The following is a 19,172-nucleotide window of genomic DNA, read 5'->3' on the forward strand; positions in this document are numbered from 1 at the left end:
ATTTTTTTTCCATGTTAAGGGCATGTGTACTCAATTAAAACGATACAATTGTCACACACTTGAAAACTGCTGCCCTCAGTACCACTTTTTCTGAAAAGCAGTGGGGTGCATCTACCTGGAACTCTGGAGACTTCTCCTATCAGGACCAATGACAGGTTTCACTAACAGCAGATCTGAACCGTTCAGCGCTCAGCCTGCGTGAAGCCGACTCCAGAAAAGGCGGCTGTGAGGGATGCAGCAAACTCGTGGATGGATGCCGCTGCCTCCCCGCCACTCGATCTCAGGGCTCCAGCGACCCACCCTGACGGCCCCTCTCCTGCTCCAGCTTCCTCATGAAAGACGCTCCTCGTGACCTACTGTCTGGATATCAAGGCAGGATGATGGGCTGTAACCCACAACATGAGAACAGGGTCAGGCTGGGGCCTGCGGTCAGCAGCCCACCCCGAGTTCACAGGCTGCCCTCTGCAGCCACTGCAGCCCCGCTCTCCCTGTCCTGCCCTCTCCTTCCCGCTCAGGGTCACGGGTCAGCTCCAGACGGTCCCCTGTGCCGGCCTCCACCTCTGAGCTGCTACTAGAAAAACACCTGCTTGATGCCACCAGCCGCTCCCAGGACCCTGCATCCGCGCCTGTCGGGATTACCTAAGCACGGGTCCAAAATGAAGGCTCGCACTGCCGGGAGACGCTACAGCACGTCCTCGGGAAAGGCCCTTTGGCCTCTCCAGAGCATATCCGTTTCCTCCTTTCTCTTCTCTCTCCCCAAACTCCCTCCTGCCCTTGCAGGACTCAGGGTCGGCCAGCCTGCCTGCCCCAGCCCTGCGAGCTCACTGCCCAGCCATCCCTGCTCCTCGGAACCGCCAGCACGCGCCATCAATCCTGGCTCACTTGTGAGTAGTTCATAAATCCTTCCTTGTTCAAGAACTCAGCCTTGTTCTCCGATGCACCCAGAGGGCACACAGTAGGGCCTTGAAAAGGATCTGCACAGCACTACAGGTGGACAGCATCATAGCAAAGTGTGCCATTTATGACAGCAGAAAACGAAATACGCCACTGCTGGTGGACAGGTTACATAAGATAAATATCTTGGTAATCATTCCAGAATAAACTGAAGTCACATAATTACACCGTGTATCTTAAACGTACACAACAGGACTGTATGTCAATTACATCTCAATAAAAACTGGGAAAAAATCTGTAAAAATTTTTGAAAAAAGTTAAGAACAAAACGAGAAGTTTCAGGTCTTAAATCAATGCAGGAGCTGTCAATAGAAATCTGTCTCTTTCATAAAATCCAGAAAATCCTGCTCCTTGGTAGGAAAAATCATTGAGCAACGTTCATGATGTATTAAGAAAATCACTTGTGGAACTGAAAGCAGAATATCTGCACTTTAAATCATAACAGGAGGATAAAAAGAAACATCAAAGGGAAAGCAGAAAACAAGCAGACGAAGAAGTACATTCAACAAAGAAACAGCTGAGAAGACGGATGACGTAGCAAACAAACGCCGACGCTCCACCTCCCTCCTTTTAGAAATAATATCTAAATCCATTCCAACATCACGAGTTCCCCCAGAGGTGCACTGGGTTAAAGATCTGGTGTTGACAACGGCGGCGGTGAGGGTCTGAGCCCCAGCCGGGCGCACGGGTTAAGGATTCGGCATTGCCGCAGCTGCGGTTTGGATCTGAGCCCTGGCCCAGGGTGTGGCTGAAAAAAATATTTTAATTAAAAAAAAAATACCCAAGGCAATTTGAAATAGAAGAGCCTTAAACAGAGAGCTCTAGGACAGGGAGAGGCAGAACGGGCCAAGATACAAGAGCAAAACACACACTCAGACACAACGGAAGTGGCGGCAAGGATACAAACGTGTAATTAAAACAAAGCAGCACGAATCCTCGCGGATAAAAGGGTAATTAGTGATGGACAAAAGCAGCACAGGTCTCCGCCTCCAAATAACAAAGCAACACCATAAATGAAGCTTGAATAATAAAAACAGACATTATGCTTCAGGAAAAAGTTTATGTTAAAAACACGCCAACTGGAGTTCCTGTCACGGCGCAGCAGAAACGAATCCAACTAGGAACCGTGAGGCTGTGGCTTCGATCCCTGGCCTCGCTCAGTGGGTTAAGGATCCGGCATTGCTGTGAGCTGTGGTGTAGGTTGCAGACGTGGCTCGGATCCCGTACTGCTGTGGCTGTGGTGTACGCCGGTGGCTACAGCTCTGATTCGACCCCTAGCCTGGAAACCTCCACAGGCCATGGGTGCGGCTCTAAAAAAAAAGCAAAACAAAACAAAACAAACAAACAAAAAACACCAAATGAAACTAAGACCTCCAAGGAGAAACTGAGAAAAAGCGTTTGTCTTTCAACACTTGTGGTCATCGCTGAGGGCAGAGGGAGGAAGAAATCTAGGATAAAAGAATGCAGAACATTCTGCACAGTGGGCCGGAAATCACAGGTATTCATCAGAAGTGGGCATCTGCAAATATTTACAAACACCTGCGAATTATTTTTTAAAATGCCATGCCACAGAGAACATCAGGGCATCTGCTAACATGAAAAGCTCTCCGGAGCTAAAAAACACCTGTGCCGAGACCCCTCCTCCAGTGGCATGAAGGCACTGACGCAGGACGGGCCACAGTGCCAACCCTCCCTGAGCTAAAGCCCCATCGCTTCAGAAGCATGGTCTTCAAGGGGGAAACGGACACTCAGGTGTCTTTGCTGCCTACACATCTGCTTCCGAAATTAGTGAGAAAACGGCTCAAACGTCATCAGAAAAATTAAGGATGCTCCAAAAAACATCTCTTGGATTGGATTTAAATGCTTCGCAAAATACGTAGAATCCAAAGTCCTTCCAAGCAACACCTAAAAGAGACGCTTGTCCCTATAATGAAACCCAGGCCACCGAGAAGAGACTCCTTTTCTTCTACAGAAAACTTGAAAAAGAAGACCTGATAAGTTCTATCTGCACCACGCTTCCCAGAGTGGACTGAGAGCTCCGGTCAAATTACAAAGGACTGAAGGTGGTGACGGCGTGGGGATTGCCCTCAACTTCATTCTTTCAGTGAATCTCATAAAAGGCCCCAACCAGCCCCGACGTCCAGCGCGGCGGCAGGAAGAATCTCAGGGCCCCAGGGCCGCGAGGATGGTTGTGGGACCTGCACCGCGCCCCCAGCGCCACTGCAGAGCTGCCGTGACAGCAACATCCTGGAAGCATCTAGCAGCCTCAGCGCCGCGAGCTGCTTGCCTCGCAGCTACTGATGGAGCAACCAAAAAACTGGTTCCCTAGGCAGGTGCCCCAAGGTGTCGGGGGTGATGGGGGGCAGAGAAAGGACGGGCAGCACCGCCCCTCCCAGGCAGGAGGGTCCAGACAACCAGCAGCAGGGCTGCTAGCAAGCCTGGGGGGACGGGGGTTCAGCCCGTGGAAGACCCTTCGCAGCCGCAAAATGGGGTGCCAAGGACATGAATCACTAACCCTCAACAATCAAGCAAGATCGCTGGATTTTAACCTGAAAGGAACTGATGAGGCTCCAGCTCCTGCCCCTCGGCCGAGACTGCGGTGCACCGGGTAAAGGAAGCATTTCGGCTCTCGTGGCATCAGGTTCGTGTAAACCACAGGTGGGAAGAGGCTGTCTCGCTTCGGCTCGGTCTCCACAGCAGCGAGGAGCGGAGGTCGGGACCCGAGTGCGCTTCAGAGAGGGGCTTGGGTCCAGTCACGGCACAGAGGGCCACCCCACATCACACTGGGGGCCAACCCTGACCACGCGGCCACCAGCCACGGGTCCTGCGCTTGTCCTGACCAGCGCGGACGCTGCACCTGCCCTCAGGTTCCACGGCCCTTCGATCCGTCAGGCTGCAGAAAGTGGGCGGTTCTGCGGGCTAACCCTGCCCCCAAGGCCCGCTGTGACCCCAACATGACTCTTTGGGGGCAAACAAGTAACTGTAGCTCTAAGTCTAATAATTCAGTGTCTCATCGATTTCCACGTAGCCAAAAGCCCCGACACAGGAAGCGCCGCTAGGCTCTCGCTAGGGAGATGTGGCCTTGGCCGGGAAGTGGCCATGCTGGCGGCGCAGTCACGGAGCGTGTTTCTGAGCTGCAGGGCCGACCACAACCCAGCATCGCGCATCAGTAAGTTCCCTCTGGGGTATAGCTGTGAGGCTGTCGTTTCCTGTTCCCAAGGAAACGACACAGGTCCAGCCACCTAGGACCATCAGGCCGGGGCTGGCCAGGAGGAGGTGTCCCAGGAGGCCACCATGTGTCCTTCCGCTGGGACCTGCGCCTCCCATGTCCATGATGAAAACAAGTCAGGGCTGCAAACAGAATCCCAGCATTCCTGGCCAGGAGCACAAGGTAAGAGGTGACCAGGTTACAAGACCAAACCACTCAACAGCGCTCCCTGTCTCGGGTCGCTGAATGTCGCAGCGCTAGGAGACCTGATGACTCCAGGGCTCCGACTGCCTCAAGCTGGATTTCCTGACACAGCTTGGCGTTTCCGGCTTCTTCAAGATCTGTTCCCTGTTTCGTTGTCACTTAAAGCGTTCTGGCGCCTAGGAGTGGACCTATTAGATCCAGTTTAGCTACAGGTTTCAACGGCTTCCACATAACCCAATAATCCTTTTTTTTGGTATTAGTTTATATCATCCTTTTGGGGGGAGTAGGGCGGGGGGGGGGGGGGCTTGCCCGAGGCATTTGGGAGTTCCCAGGCCAAGGGTGGAATCCGGGCCAGAGCAGGGACACACTAGATCCTTAACCCACTGAGCCACAAGAGAACGCCTGTCTTTTTTTAAAACTGAAGTAGAGTTAATTTATAACGTCATGTTAGTTTCGGGTTTCAGGTGTACAGCAAAGATTCGGTTATCCATATACAGTCATGGATGGATGGATTCTTTTATGCATGTACATATATATATATACATATATATACATACATACATATATATATATATACATATATATATATATACATGTTTTCATATTCTTTTCCATACAGATTATCACAGGATATTGTACACAGTTCCCTGTGCCGCACAGTAGAACCTTGTTATCAACTCACTCCAAAGACATCAGTTTTAATTTTAAAAAAATACTCTCTCCCGACAGACGATTACAATATTTTGTCATGGGTTTGACGTCACTAACTGCCACCTGACGTGCAGACCTGTAACAAGAATGATGTCAACCTCCAGGGACCACCCTGGATGCTGCGTCTTGCATTCGACCGGAGCCCGGCTCAGCCTGGATGCGGCCCAAGTGTCCCCTTCCGGCCCCTTCCTCTGATGCGCACTCTGCCCGCAGCGCGCACAGCCCAGGGCCGACCCCGCACAGTCCCACGTCAGAGCTGAGCCTGTGCCGCAGCACACCTGCTCCTCCTGCAGGTCCCCTCCCCTGGCGCAGCTGGCACCCAGAGTCCGGCCCCTCGCTCCCCTGCCCCACTGCCCCGCTGGCCCTGCTCAGTGCCCGTGATCACCCCACAGAACCGAGGTTCTGCACTCTGGCGTCACCCTGGAGTCACCTGGGGACCTCCCCAGCCCCTGCTCCCCGCCCCGGCCCCGGTCCATCTCACCAGCCTGCAGCAGACCCAGACACGGACACTTTGCTTAAGGAACCGTCCAGACAGATGGCCTGCCAGGTGCGGCCTGGAGGCCTGAAGCTGCAAACTCCCCACAGCCCCGGGGATCTGCAGGCACCGGCCCTTGAGCTTCACCTGCGTGTTCTTTCTTCACCCAGCGGCACGGCCTTAGCTGGGCACCGGCACCCAGGTGTGTTCTTACTCCAGTAAGACTGGGAATCACCTCAACACCTGCTCTAGGGCCACGTGTGCACGTTAGTGTGTGTGTGTGTGTGTGTACACAGCCCCTAAACACATGTACACATTCCATGAGGGTACACGTGTGTGCGTGTACATGGACCCTAAACGCGTGCGTACATTTCACGGGGTTACATGTGTGTGCATGTATGCTCACATTCCATGAGGGTACACGTGTGTGCACAAGTTGACACACCTGGTGGTGGCTGCAAACAGGATGCTGCTAGGAAGTTTCTCATCTAAACTAAAACCCAAGGTCCCGTTTTCTCCCTGCACACCCATTCTCCCGCTCTCCCAAATCCACCTGCCGGGCCCCGCCCCACTCCCTCCCACCCCTGCGCTGCCCAGGCCTCAGGCACTTCCTGGGTCAGCAGCCCAAGGTCAGCTCCTGGTCCCCACCCACATGGCCCCAGCCCATCCCTGCCCCGCAGAACGCCCCGGAGGCCACACTCACAGCTGCCCTCCTCCCCCACCTGCCCCTCCCTCTTGGTCCCCTTAGCTGGTGACCCCCAACTCCATGTCCTCTGAATAGAGGGGGCCCCAGCACCCACTGCTCAGACCTCCCCCCGCCCCCCGTGAGTTCACCCATCTTCATCCCGACAAACACAGTAGAGCCATGGGCGCCCGGCTCAGGCTTTACTGCAACCTCGGGCTGAATCTGACCAGGACACATACAACTCCCCTGGTCACTGCCACTCAGCTGTCCCCAGCCTCCCGAACCCAAGTGTCCTCCTGCCCTCACCGCGGCTGCATCTCAGCAGCGCCGCCTCCATCCACTGGCTCAGCCCCAAGACAGTGATGCCACCCTGGCACCCTCTTCCCTGCACCCACCCTGCCAAGAGGTCGGTGCCACCTGCCTTCCTCTCACTTCCCACCATGTCAGGTCCAAGCACACCCCCTGCCTGGCCTCTGGGCTGTGTCCCGCACAGAGAAGCTGGGGGGAGCCTGTCAGAAGCAGGGGCCTCGAGATGCGATGCCTCCTCGCACACCCCAGGGCCCTCTCTTGGTGGGAGCATCCCCGCCGGACCCTAAGGGGATGAAGTGCGAGGGAAGGAAGGGGGGACGTGGGGCAGGGGTGGGGGAGGGGGAGGAGGACCAGGCAGAGCCACAGAGCAGGTGTGAAAGCTGCCCCGTCCCGCTCTGCCCAGGACCGCCACTCTGTGGGGTTAAAGGCTCAGACAAGTACTGGAGGGAAAGAAAACCCTGTGCTTTTGCTTCAAACCCAGTGATTTCACTCTGAGGGCTCTTCCGTCTCTGTGGACTTGAGAAGAACGAGGGGAGCCGGCACGGCCTCCTGCCCTGCCCGCCCCACCCCCTCCTGAAAGGCGAGGGTGCCCTGGGCAGATCCAAGGCCCATGCGGAGTCACGCCTGCTGCCCATGATCTGAAGAACTTTCCAGGTCCCCCTCTACGACGGCGCCACCTGGCAGGTGACCACTTAGGGTTAGGACAAGGGGTGGGGCTGTGACCACCACCGCCCGGGGCTTCAAATCCATTTGAAAGATCAGATCTCGCACGGCCTTCTTATATAATTTCCAGCTATTTTAAAACAAAAATCTCCATGTACCCCAGTTAAAACCCTTCCAGTTCAGATACAATCTGATTCAATCAGATACAATCAGGTTCAATCTACAGGAGACGAACTCCAGGTGCACACAAGACTTACAGGACCCGGGACCAAGGAGAGGTCCTCAGAGCTGTGTGCCCCTGCGACAACCTGCTACCTGGGGGGGGGGGGCAGGGGAGCAGATTAGTTAATGAAGCCCCGGGGCAGAGGTGTGCCTCGCTCTGCCTCCCCAGGACAGGCAGAGGGATGGCAGGTGCATGCTGCCGGGAGCAGCACAAAGTCTGGGGGCATCGGAGCCTGGGAAGCCTGCCCAGACCCCTGCCGCCACCCCTTGCAGGACTGAGACCCGGGCACAGGCGACGCCCCGTGGGAGGTAGGGATACGCCGACCCTTTAGAGCAGGTGAGGAGCGAGATGGGCTGGGGCAGCCCTGTGACCCCGAGCGGTACCCACCAACCTGTGCGTTAGCCCCCCCCACTGGGCTTCGGGGTGGCGATGCACCTGACCGAGGGCCAGGGGGGAGAGGCGGCTGCCTGGCGGGTGTGCGGGGTGAGCTTGGGAACGTGGAAGACACTAGTCAGAGGTGGACACAGGAGGTGAGGGACAGGGGGACAGACCCCACGGAGCCCCCACGGCCAAGGCTGGTCCAGGGAAGACACGATGACGGTATCCACTCTGGCCACCGAACCTGAGGTCCAACAACTCTGGCTTCATGGACCAGGCACGACGCACCCCCCAGGGAGGAAGAGTGACCAGGACACGTCTTTCAAAACCATCCTGGGAAATCACAACTTCTGCTCAAGGAAGAGGTGCGAAAGCCGAAGCGCTATTTTAAAACGCTCTTGTTGTCTCACCACCTAAAATAGCTGGAACAGGTTTACACTCTGCGGTCGAGATGATGCCGAAGAGTCTTCAAACGCGCGCGTCTGGGATGTTTACAAACATTTCAAGCTACTCTGGGTGAGGTTAGGACCTGGGTCACAGAATTCGACCCTGTGAGAATATCACCAAGTGGCACCCTGACTTGCTGCCCCCCCACCCCCAGAGCAGGTTTGTACCTACTCTGGCCACACCCCACCCCCACATTTCAGGCCCTAAAACAAGCCACAAGGAGTTGCTCCTCCAGAGTTTGTGTAAGCTGTGGGGTCTATCATTTTCAAAGCAGTACTTGCCCCCACCGGTTCGAAGAAGCAATACTCTCCCCATGAAGCCATCCACGTTCATCACACTCCCTGTGGACCTCACACCCCCACCCATGCGTCTGCGGAGCAGGTGGTCAGACGGCCTCTGACAGTGCAAAGCAGCAGCCCCTCTTCCACCCTCTTCCCTCCTCCATCCATCTTCAGGCCCACAGCGCCGTTATTTCCGAAAGCCTGAGATGCCTTTAAATGGAGCTCTTCAACCCGTTTGTACTTCTTATCACAAATCTCAGCACATGTTATTCCATTCCTCCACCTTCCTCTAATTGAGGCTGTAACCTGAAAAAGAATGAACCCTCCTTTCAACTTCGCCTGGATTGTAAAGGCCTGTGACTCCGCTACCCCCTCCTGAGCATCGCCGCCAAGCTGCCCCCACTCTCAGAGAGAAAAAAGGAAGCTCTGTTTCCTGAAGACAGCTGGAATGTCTGGCCTGAAGATCACACAGGAGCCCTGTGGCAGCTCTCCCCGGGGGGTGTTCCCTAGGAGGAGCCCCCGCTGCTGCCTCGGGAGCCAGGCTCCCCCGGGGGGTATCAAGGCAAGAAAGCCTTTCGCAAAATTTCAGAGACAGCCACGAGCAACGTCTTGGGAGATGTGGTTCTTAGAATTCGTATAAAAAACCTACATGGAAAGTTGCATGTGCTACCATCTTTGGATAAGGACCAAAACCAAACGGAGAGCTTTCCTGGAGTTCCCTGTTGGCTCAGCACGTTAAGGACCCAGCGCTGTCACTGCTGTGGCTCCGGTCACAGCTGTGGTAAGGGTTCAATCCCTGGCCTGGGAACATCTGCATGCTGTGGGCGTGGCCAAAAAGGGGAAAAAAAAAAAAAAAGAGGTTTCTTTACTGCACCTTTTCTTGATTCTACCTAAGCAGGAGCAGGGGCAGGTGCAGGTGGTCGCTGTCCTTTTTCAGGCCTCCACGGCAGGGCCGCCCTGTTCAACAGAAGCTTCTGTGGGACAAACACGGCGAGGCTGGCAAGAGTCAGCCTTGGGACGAGACGGGCCAGCGTGTGCAGTGCTTAACTCTAAATAACCAACAGCGGCAGAAAAGACAGGTACTTATCAGGCTTTGGTTTCGCCCTCCCCAACAGGTGAAACCAAGTCAAGCCCACGGTCAAGGCCGGAAGGGCTAAGTTTTCATATCACGAAGATACATGCCTTCCCAGTCTGGCGTTGCTGGCCGCTCTCCCAGAAGGGCAAAGACAGAGGCCAGCTTGGGCGATGGACCCCCCCACCCCCGCCCCAGGCCGCAGACTCGGCCTGCACTGACCTCCAAGTCCGCGACAACTCGCTGGTGTCCAGGCTGGGCCCTCCCAGACCACGGTCTGGGCCGACTGAGAAGAAAGCTAAAGAAGCGCCCTGCACTCCCAGGAATCATCTGTGAAACGTGGGTCAAATCCAGCAAATCAGGGTCGATTCAGAGCAGCCACAGAGGCTGGCCCCTGACACTACAATCAGACACAGCAAGAATGCACGAGGCAGGATCCACCCGTCTCTGGTTCCCCCCCGCCCCGCCCCGGGTCTAGACCCCTAAGGGAGAGATATCTTGGTCTCGCGGCCCCGTCCAGGGCTGGGCTTGCCTTGGACATGGTCTTGCTGACCGGTCCTGGCCCTGCTCTCTCCCAGACCAGAGCACAGTGGACCTGACGGGTAGACCCGTGGCCATGCCCCAAACCGGGCACCCAGGACTTTGGCAGGAGAAGATGAGGTCAGGAACAGAGGCAAAAGAGAGGCACGGTACTCCTACAAGCCTGAAGAGGCACACGAGCAGTAAGGAATCCCCCCTGCAGCAGCTGTGTCACAACCAACACACTGTGCTGGACCCGCAAAGAGGACACCCCTCAGCCCTGCTGGTGTCGGGAAGGGAACAAGATGTGCGAGGGGGGTTACCTGGCATTTCTTCCCCTCGCCCCCTTCCCAGGCCAGCAGGGTCCAGTGGGAGCTGAGTCCCATCCCCACAAGTGGGGAGGCTGGGCTCGTGCACCTGCTCTCAGGGCCCAGAGGGGAGGGTGCTCCAGGGAGGTGTGAGTGGGGCCGAGGAGGCACAGGACTTGTACCCAGGCCCATGGTGCTGGGGACGGGGCGGGGTGCACCAGGGGGTGTTCAGGCCCCGAGGCCACGGATGTCCACCTGTGAGGCCTGTGTTCTTTCCGCCAGAGGGCACCTCCCTGCTGAGAGGACGAAAGGGGATCGAGAGCCCCACGGCATCAGCCCAGGTTGCGCAGACCCCCCCGCAACCCACCGCTGGAACCAGAACAAAAACAACTGCAACTCACACGAGAAGAGACAGCGGACAGAACGACCTCGAGAGACCTGGGACGAGGGCCCCAGGGCAGCCGTCATACCCGCGCTTCCACGAGAACCACAAACTCTCACACAGCCGAGCGCTGAGGGGCTGGGTCTCCCGGGGACGCCAAAGCAGGAGGGCAATGATTCCTCTTGCTCCGACCTGATTAGTGACCTTGAGATTTCTTCTATCAGAGGACGATGCGCTAAGATGAGGCCCCCCCATATCTGGACCCCCCCCCCAGAACAAAGACCCTTACTGAGACCCCGCCCTATGTGAGGAGGCGCGGGCTGAGCGGGGTCACGGGGACACCGCACCTCGCTCTCTGGTTCAGCCGTGAGGTCGAGAAGCACAGGGGACACCTCGGGCTCGGGGTGTGCGGGCGGAGCACCCAGAGGAGTCGAAGGAAAACAAGACGGGCCGCAGCAGAGGCTGCGAGGTCGGCCCGGAGTACCGAGCAGACAGACACACGGTCGACGGGGAGGACGAGGGAGGGGCAAGAGCACAGAGAGAGGAGCAGCAGGAGAGCACGTTCCAGAAGCTAAAGGCAGGAGGATGCCGAGGCAGGAAGGGAAGGGGGACGTGAGAGCACCCGAGTCTCTTAAAGACCTGCCTGGGCGAGCCGGCCCGAGGACCCCGGCGGCGCCCGTGACCGCCCGCCTTGCAAAGAGGGCGGCAGAAAGCATTCCATCCTCAGTTAGACTCTGAGACGCTTTAGACTATACTGTAACCGGGAAGAACGACGGATGGACGCAACTGGGCAGAGAGGACGGAGTCTGCCCTCAGCCAGGCCGTGCGTGGCTCAGTAAGTGCAAATACGTGCGACGATAACCAGCCCTCCTCTGCCTGTGTCTCGAGGGAAGCGGGCCAGCAAGAGCGGCACCCTCCTGCTGTGCCCAGGGGGCCGCACACCTCTGCCGGCCTCTGCGGGACGACGTGCACCTGAGGCTGAGCCCAAGGCGGGACCGCTGCAGGGGACATGGAGCTTGGGGACGGCACCCCTCAGAGGCATTCGGCAGCCCAGACAAAGGGACGCAGCGAGAGGATCGGGGGGCCCGCCTGAGAGCATCGCCCCAGCCCCGGATCACTGGGAACGTGCATGTGCGCCGGGCGGGCAGGCGGCCATGCAGACATGAGACAAAGCTCCCGGCCTCGCAGCCCCACGCCCCAGACTGGGGACACCAAAGAGGTGGCCCTGTAGTCAGCCACCAAGCACGCCTTTTCACTGCAATTCCTTGGCTCACCCTCCGCTGTCCGAGACGGTAAAGGCCCCCGTTTGACAAAAAGTAATCTGTCCAATGGCACAGTCTGTTCAAGGGCCATGAGAGTTCAAGAAAGTTGGAGAAGCCTGGGGCCTCGGGAGGAGGGCAGGTACAGAAGCTGCGGCTGCCCTAACTCTGTAGGGGCTCCTGCATCTTCAGAGACTCACAGGGAAGAATGGCCCAGGAAAAGCCAACTGTCCTGCCCTCCAGTGGAGAGAAGCACGCAAACCTCCCACGTGGCCCTGCTGACCTTGGAACAGACACGCAAAAGTTCCCCAGCGTCTCAGCCAAGGCTGACCCCTGGGGATGAGTCCAGTTAATACAGAGGGTTAAAAACACTCCGCTCTGTGCTATGGACAGTCGAGGAAACTCGGGAGTCCAAGGTCAGGCAAGGAGGCGATGAGGAGAGGAGGAGAGACAGGTGGGCAAGCAGCGAAAGCCACGGCCTTCCTGCCAAGGAACGTGGGCCCCAACCTGCCAGCCTCCCTCCACCCGGGCCTGGGGTCCCCTCTGTCAGCGGCTAAACTGAATCCCTAAGTTTAAGCCCTGACCCCAGGACCTCAGAACGTGGCTGTGCTTGGAGATCGGGCCTTTAAAGATATATTGAAGGTAAGGTGAGGCCTTTACAGGGGCCCCGACCCCACAGATGGCTGGTGTCCTTATAAGGAGAGGACAGAGAGGGAGGTCCCGTCATGGCGCAGAGGAAACGAATCCAACTAGGAACCATGAGGTTGCGGGTTCGATCCCTGGCCTCACTCAGTGGGTTAAGGATCTGGCGTTGCCGTGAGCGCTGGTGTAGGTCACAGACATGGCCCGGATCTGGCGTTGCTGTGGCTGTGGTGCAGGCTGGCAGCTACAGCTCCAATTAGACCCCTAGCCTGGGAACCTCCATATGCCATGGGTACGGCCCTAAAAAGACAAAAAAAAAAAAAGAGGACAGAGAAACTCACACGACACATAGACGGCCGTCTCCACGCCAGGGATGAGGCCTCAGAGGCAACCTGCCTGCCCACATCTGGATCTCAGACCTCTGCCTCCAGGACTGCAAGGCAGTGCACGTAACGGTTCAGGCCACCCAGCATGAGGTACTGGCTGCAGCAGCCGAGCTGACCAACACTGTCCAGGGCCGGCCACCCTCCCGGGCGAAGGCTCCAGCAGACACCTCTGCTGGAGGACCACTGTAGCCTCAGCTCTCAGAGCCCCACAGGGAGACTCACACCCTGCCAGCTGCCAGGACAGGAGGGCTGTCCCCAGAACAGCTGCTGCAGGAAGCACGGCGGCAGGAGGCCTCGGCACCTGCCCTGGATCCTCCTGATGTATGCCCCCCCATCGCAGCGCTAACGTGGGCAGACCCCCGCCCGCCAGGCCCGAGTCAGGGCCCTGCACCCGAGCGCCAAAAAGCACAGCGGCCACCCCTCGAGGGCTGTGGCCATAGTAATCGCAGAAAAACCTGCGAGCAGGTGACCTCCCAGGAGAGCACGGGGGCGGCAGAGGTGCGCGTGCAGGGCAGATGGCAGGGAAGGCGGTCCTGGGTGGCCTCCACCCCCCAACCCCCGCTCAGCTCAGCTAAGATGAGGAGGCAGGAAGATGCACCTACTGATAGCCCTGAAGCAATAGCCGACGGGCCTGGATCCCGCCAAGAAGCCAGCGCTTACCTGTTAGGGCTGTGGCTGGGGCCCTGGGTGTCTGGCGGCCGCCGGGCTGGACAGAGAGGATCCAGGCGAGATGCAGCGGCCGGTCTGGGTCACAGGGCTGCGTGTCCCCGCGGCCCCCTCCTGGGGCTCAGCATGGTGCCCGCCGCCAACGCTGAAAAGGCAGAGAGGCCGTCACTGAGGGCGCTGCACCTGCGCAAAGGCGAGTCCTCCCCCCTCCCCCAGGAAGACGAGTTTTAAATCACATTCAGAATATGCCTTTTCAAGGCGACTGCTGGAAAGACAGACTGTTTGAAGGAAGCCCATGAGAAGCAGGTCGCCACAGCAACTGGCCCAGGGACCGATGCCCACAGGGACCCGAAAAGCCAGGGGAAGGGGCTAGGCTCCCAGCTCACTGCCACAAGGCGGGTACGGCACAGACAGGGCTCCCCCCTCTCCCAAGGCCAAGTTTACCTAGCGGGCATGCGTGGAGCCCAGATCAAAGCCCTCATGCTCCCCAGGGTCCTTTCAGGGGGGTGGCCCTCACCCCGCCTCACAGGGACCAACGTCTGGCCCTCAGGCCCCGGGCCTGGAGGCTCTCCGCACGGCCCACGCTGGTCCCATGGGAGGGAGCAGAGCAGGGGGACCTGCAGACGGCATCCTGCCTGTCCCCTTCAATTTAATTTCCAACTGTGGGACAGAGGCGCCGCTCAAGGTGAGGGGGGGGACCATGTAATGTGAGCATGGTCAGCTGGGGACCTCTGGGCTCCCTGAGTCCGGCTCCTCTGCAGGGCAATGGGGGGAAAGCCCACCTCCCTAAGGGTCTGAGGACACGGCCCCGGAACACCCGTGAATCCTCCAGAGTCCAGAAGAAACACACGCGGGCCCTGACTTAGGAGATCAGAACTCAGGAAAGCCAGGGGACGGCTGTGCCTCTGTGCATCTGAGCTGGTCCCTGCCTGCAGCACGGCATCCTCGGGGGGTGAACAGATCCCTCAGGGAACCCTGGTCGTTCGACAGTGGAAAGAGCACCTGGCCTGCCTCCCACCTGACGTGGAAAAAGTCACAGGTCTAGAACCGAGAAAACCACTGTGGCAAGTCCCGCCGGGCACACGGGCTGAGAATCAGGAGTGGGAGCCACGGTGTCTGAGCCACCGCCTGACCCCGGCCATGCCGCCAGAGCATCCCCTGAGCCTCAGCGGCCCCCAGCTCCAGAACGGACACAAAGATACTATGTCCTTCCCGGGGTTTTAGGAGAATGAAGGGAGCTACCACCTGTAAAGACGCAGGTAGGAAGCAACACATGGCAAATGTTAAATACACTAGTACGTAGTTACCAGCCCTCCTACTGGCAGATGCCAAACATGCCAGCCGCCTGCAGGCTGTAAGGTCTGCTGATGTTCAGAGGGACGCGGATCTTTTTAGGAGCCAAAGACAGACCCCTGATCCAGGACAATTTGACTGCTCAGAGCTGAACAGCCCCCGCACAGGCAAAGGCACTTTATAAAATGTGCCTGCTTTCACCCTCAAAGAATCTAAGTCTGGAAAGCATTACACTGTTTATGTCCGACGAAGTATCTCTAAATTCTAGCAGCTAAGTTGATCCCAAGTTTAAAAAATATATATATGGTCAAACAGGACCAAGGATCTTTTTTTTTCTTTGATTCTTTATTTATTTTTTTTTTTTGGTCTTTTTGCTATTTCTTTGGGCCGCTTCTGCGGCATATGGAGGTTCCCAGGCTAGGGGTTGAATCGGAGCTATAGCCACCGGCCTGCGCCAGAGCCACAGCAACGCGGGATCCGAGCCGCGTCTGCAACCTACACCACAGCTCACGGCAACGCCGGATCGTTAACCCACTGAGCAAGGGCAGGGACCGAACCCGCAACCTCATGGTTCCTAGTCGGATTCGTTAACCACTGCGCCATGACGGGAACTCCTGATTCTTTAAATTTTTATGGCCGCACCCACAGCACATGGAAGTTCCCGGGCCAGGGACTGAATCAAAGCTGCAGCTGCGACCTACACCACAGTTATAACAACGCCAGATCCTTTAACCCACCATGCCAAACCCACACTCCACAGCGACTCGAGCTGCTGGAGTCAGGGTCTTAACCCACTGCACCGTGGCGGGGACTACGGTGTGAGGGTCCCTTAGACGGCAGTGGGCTGGCAGGCTGGGAAATGCACTGGGGGTCACGTGACAACGTGCCCCTGATCCCTCTGATTCTCCTAGTCCCAAAACTCTCCTTCTTCTGCAGAGAACCCCAAGCCTGCCCTGGATGCCAACCCCAGTGCCCCAGGACCCGTCCAAGTGCAGCTTTCACGCACATGCCTTCCAGCTGACAAGAGACGTTCGGGGGATCTACTTTTTTTTAAAAAGAGTGACAGATAAGAATTTGTTTTTAAAAATTTTTTAAAGTAGAGTAGAGGTGATTTACCATGTTGTGCCAATTTCTGCCGTACAGCACAGCGGCCCGGTCATACGGACACACACATTCTTTTTCTCCTATTGTCTTCCATCAGGCTCCATCACAAGTGATTGGCCAGTGCCCTGTGCTGTACAGTGGGACCCACAGTTCGTCCGTTCTAAATGTCACGGGTTGCATCTAAAATGATGGAAGGCTTCGGGAATGTGAGGGTCACCCTTGCCTGCCAGGGGCCCTGCTAATCTTCCCTGTGCTATTCCAATTTTCATGTATGTGCTGCCGACGCGAGCACAGATTCAGGTTTTGCAGCGGGAAAAAGAATCTTCAGTTAGAGAAGGAAGACGCAGAGGTGCCTGCCAAGCTGGTCATCACGTCAACCATTTCTGCCTGAGACGGTGGACACTGACCTTTGCACACGACAGTGACACTAAGACGACTGAACCTAATGCACTGAAAGGAGTTACTCAGACACAGCATCTCCTCAGCAATAAACCTCCAGGCGCTGTTTCCATGGGCCCCATGGGGAGGAGGCACAGGACCCCCACCAGACCTGGCCAGCTGCACACACACTCCCGGAGGAGCGGGAACTCTCTGGGCGCGAATCGCCCATCAGGCAAACACCGCTTCTCTCGCAGCTTCACAGCCAAACACGACATGAGCTGGAAATCTAAAAGACTATACGAATGTGGGCAAGACATAAATGTCCTAATTTACTTCCCAAATGTTTCGAAAACAAAGGCCCTCTTGATTTCTGTTGCGTGCCTTTCGTTTCTTCCAGAAATTCCTGAGTTAATATAAAGTTTTCCTTCTTCCTCACACTAAACATTTAGAGTCATAACAGTGACTATTTAGACACTCAACAAATCCCAACTTTTCACGATGACGATATGCAGCCTGTTTGGGATGAAGGCTGGGGCTTCTCAAAAGGGCGCAGGATACCTTTCATCGCAAAAATAAAATTCGGTATTGCACCGACCTCAGAGATGACTCCGCTTTCAGAGTAAGAAGATGCTTAGGAAGACAACCTGGGAAATACACAAATGAAACAGACCTTAAGAAAAGGCAAAGCTTCCCAAGGAATTAGAGAAGCTCAGAGCGCTATCGCCAGAAGCTGTGAGCAGCTCAAAGGATCAGCAGCAGTTAGAGCTGGGGTGCCACGCCTGGGGACAGGACCTGCCCCTCAGCTCTGACACCGCTGCGTCCCTGGCAGAGAGGGCGGGACGTGAGGACGAAGGGCACGGGCACAGAGGAAGTTAAAGCCCTGGAACGCTCCCCCCGAAGGGCAACATCACGCTGCAAACCCCAAGCACACGAGGGAGGTTCAGCCGCACTCGGCAGTGACACTCCAGCCCCGTTCCACGAAGGCCCCTCCTCGGTGGCCCGTCCACCAGCTGACACCTGGGGCTCCACGGGGATGGAGAGCATGGCTGTGGCTGTGGTGTAGGCCGGCAGCGGTAGCTCTGATTGGACCCCCAGCCTGGGGAACCTCCATGGGCCCTAAAAAAAGGCAAAAAGGGAAGGAAGTTAAAAGCATAGAGGATAAGAGGGGGAATCCCTGCTTGCAGGTAATTGGGATTTCAGTGAGGCGATATAAAATAAGCAGGCCTCTGAGGCTGACTCAAGGCACCCCCCCACCGAGGCAGGTGGTAACACAAGGAAGACCCTTTGACTCTCTCCCCGTTAAATGAGGGCCAGGAAGCCCCGATTACAGTGCTAGTACTGGAACCTGGGGGAGGGAACAGAAATTCAGTGTACCCGTTGACTAGAAAAAGAACAAGCCCAGAGTCATCTGGAGATGAAAAGCAGCCCAGCCAGCCGGAACAAGTCAGCGCCAACATGGGCCTCTAACCAGGCGGGGAGACAAGGCCACGGCTCACAGCCCCTTTGCACTCGGAAATTCTAACGGGGAGTTTGGTTGTGGTTCAGCAGATTAAGAACCCAACTAGTATCCGTGAGCATGCAGGTTCGATCCCCGGCCTTGCTCAGAGGAATAAGGATCTGGCAAGCTGCAGCGCAGGCTGCAGATGCGGCCCAGCGCTGGTGCGGCTGTGGCCTTGGTGTAGGCCGGCAGCTGCAGCTCGAACTCGACCCCCAACCTGGGAACTTCCATATGCTGCAGGTGCAGCTGTAAAAAGAAAAAGAAAAAAAGAAAGTCTAATGGTAAGACGGTGCGTTATCCACAGACGCGACAGAAATCACTGACTTCAGAAATACATACAAGACCCTTGAAAGAAGAAAAAAACAGAGTGAGGACGCTGAGAGAGACCTGCAGGAGGACGCGAAGGCGGAGGTGCGCCCCATTCTGGGAAGGGAAGCCCCTGCTCCCCCAGCGAGCGGGAAGCCCGGACCGCCCAGCACCCCAGTGAGCACCCGGCCACTGACCTGCAGGCAGAGTAGACAGGGGCCCAGGCCCGGGAAGGGCAGGTGGATAAGGATGATGACAAGGTCGGAATGACAGCAGAGATCATTCATGCCCCACAGGCAGCGAGTTCCTGATGGATTCCCGATAGAAACACGACAAAGGGCTCGGGGTGGAGCAGTACAGGCACACGGGTAGTTGAACAAGTCCCGATAAAGGGCCATAAGAGAGAGAGGGACACCTAGAGGACTCTGGGAGACCCCTGTTACTAACTGCTCCCGAGGCCATCAGGAGGGGGCAAGCGTGCTTGATGGGTGGAGGCTCGAGAGATGCGGCAGGTTACGGGGTGGGGGATGGGGGAAGGCCTGCATTCAGGTTCAGCTGCAGCACAGGCGTTTAAGGGCTCCTGGGGAGCCGCCAAAACAAGATTTACCCTCCCGCTGTCTCCCCCAAGTCCTGACACTCCTCCCACCTCAGGGCCCTTGCCTGTTCTGGGCCCTCCATCACGTGTGCCCCCTGCTTCTTCCTCCCCGCCCAGGAATCCTGAGGCCAAGTTCCAAGGTGACGACTAACCCCCCTCTCCAAAATGCTATTCCCGTTCCTAACCGGCCTGGTTCCCCGCAGGACGGAGGGCTACCATAAAA

At 56.9% G+C, this 19,172-nt stretch overlaps 1 protein-coding gene and 1 non-coding gene across 4 annotated transcripts in view; both read right to left on the bottom strand.

The window, feature by feature from the left end:
• The window catches only part of GRB10 (growth factor receptor bound protein 10), a 158,336-nt gene that overhangs the window by 113,599 nt on the left and 25,565 nt on the right, over positions 1-19,172 (bottom strand). For all 3 annotated transcript variants that reach the window (XM_047753012.1, XM_047753011.1, XM_047753010.1), the window contains one exon: positions 13,767-13,917. The gene's annotated coding sequence lies outside the window, so the exon portion shown is untranslated. The remainder of the gene's footprint in view (positions 1-13,766; positions 13,918-19,172) is intronic.
• On the bottom strand, positions 16,352-16,461 carry LOC125112234 (U6 spliceosomal RNA). Its single transcript, XR_007131042.1, has one exon. It is a non-coding gene; the product is annotated as a U6 spliceosomal RNA (small nuclear RNA).

Source organism: Phacochoerus africanus, chromosome 11 (assembly GCF_016906955.1).
Source record: "Phacochoerus africanus isolate WHEZ1 chromosome 11, ROS_Pafr_v1, whole genome shotgun sequence".
NCBI classification, from domain to species: Eukaryota; Metazoa; Chordata; class Mammalia; order Artiodactyla; family Suidae; genus Phacochoerus; species Phacochoerus africanus.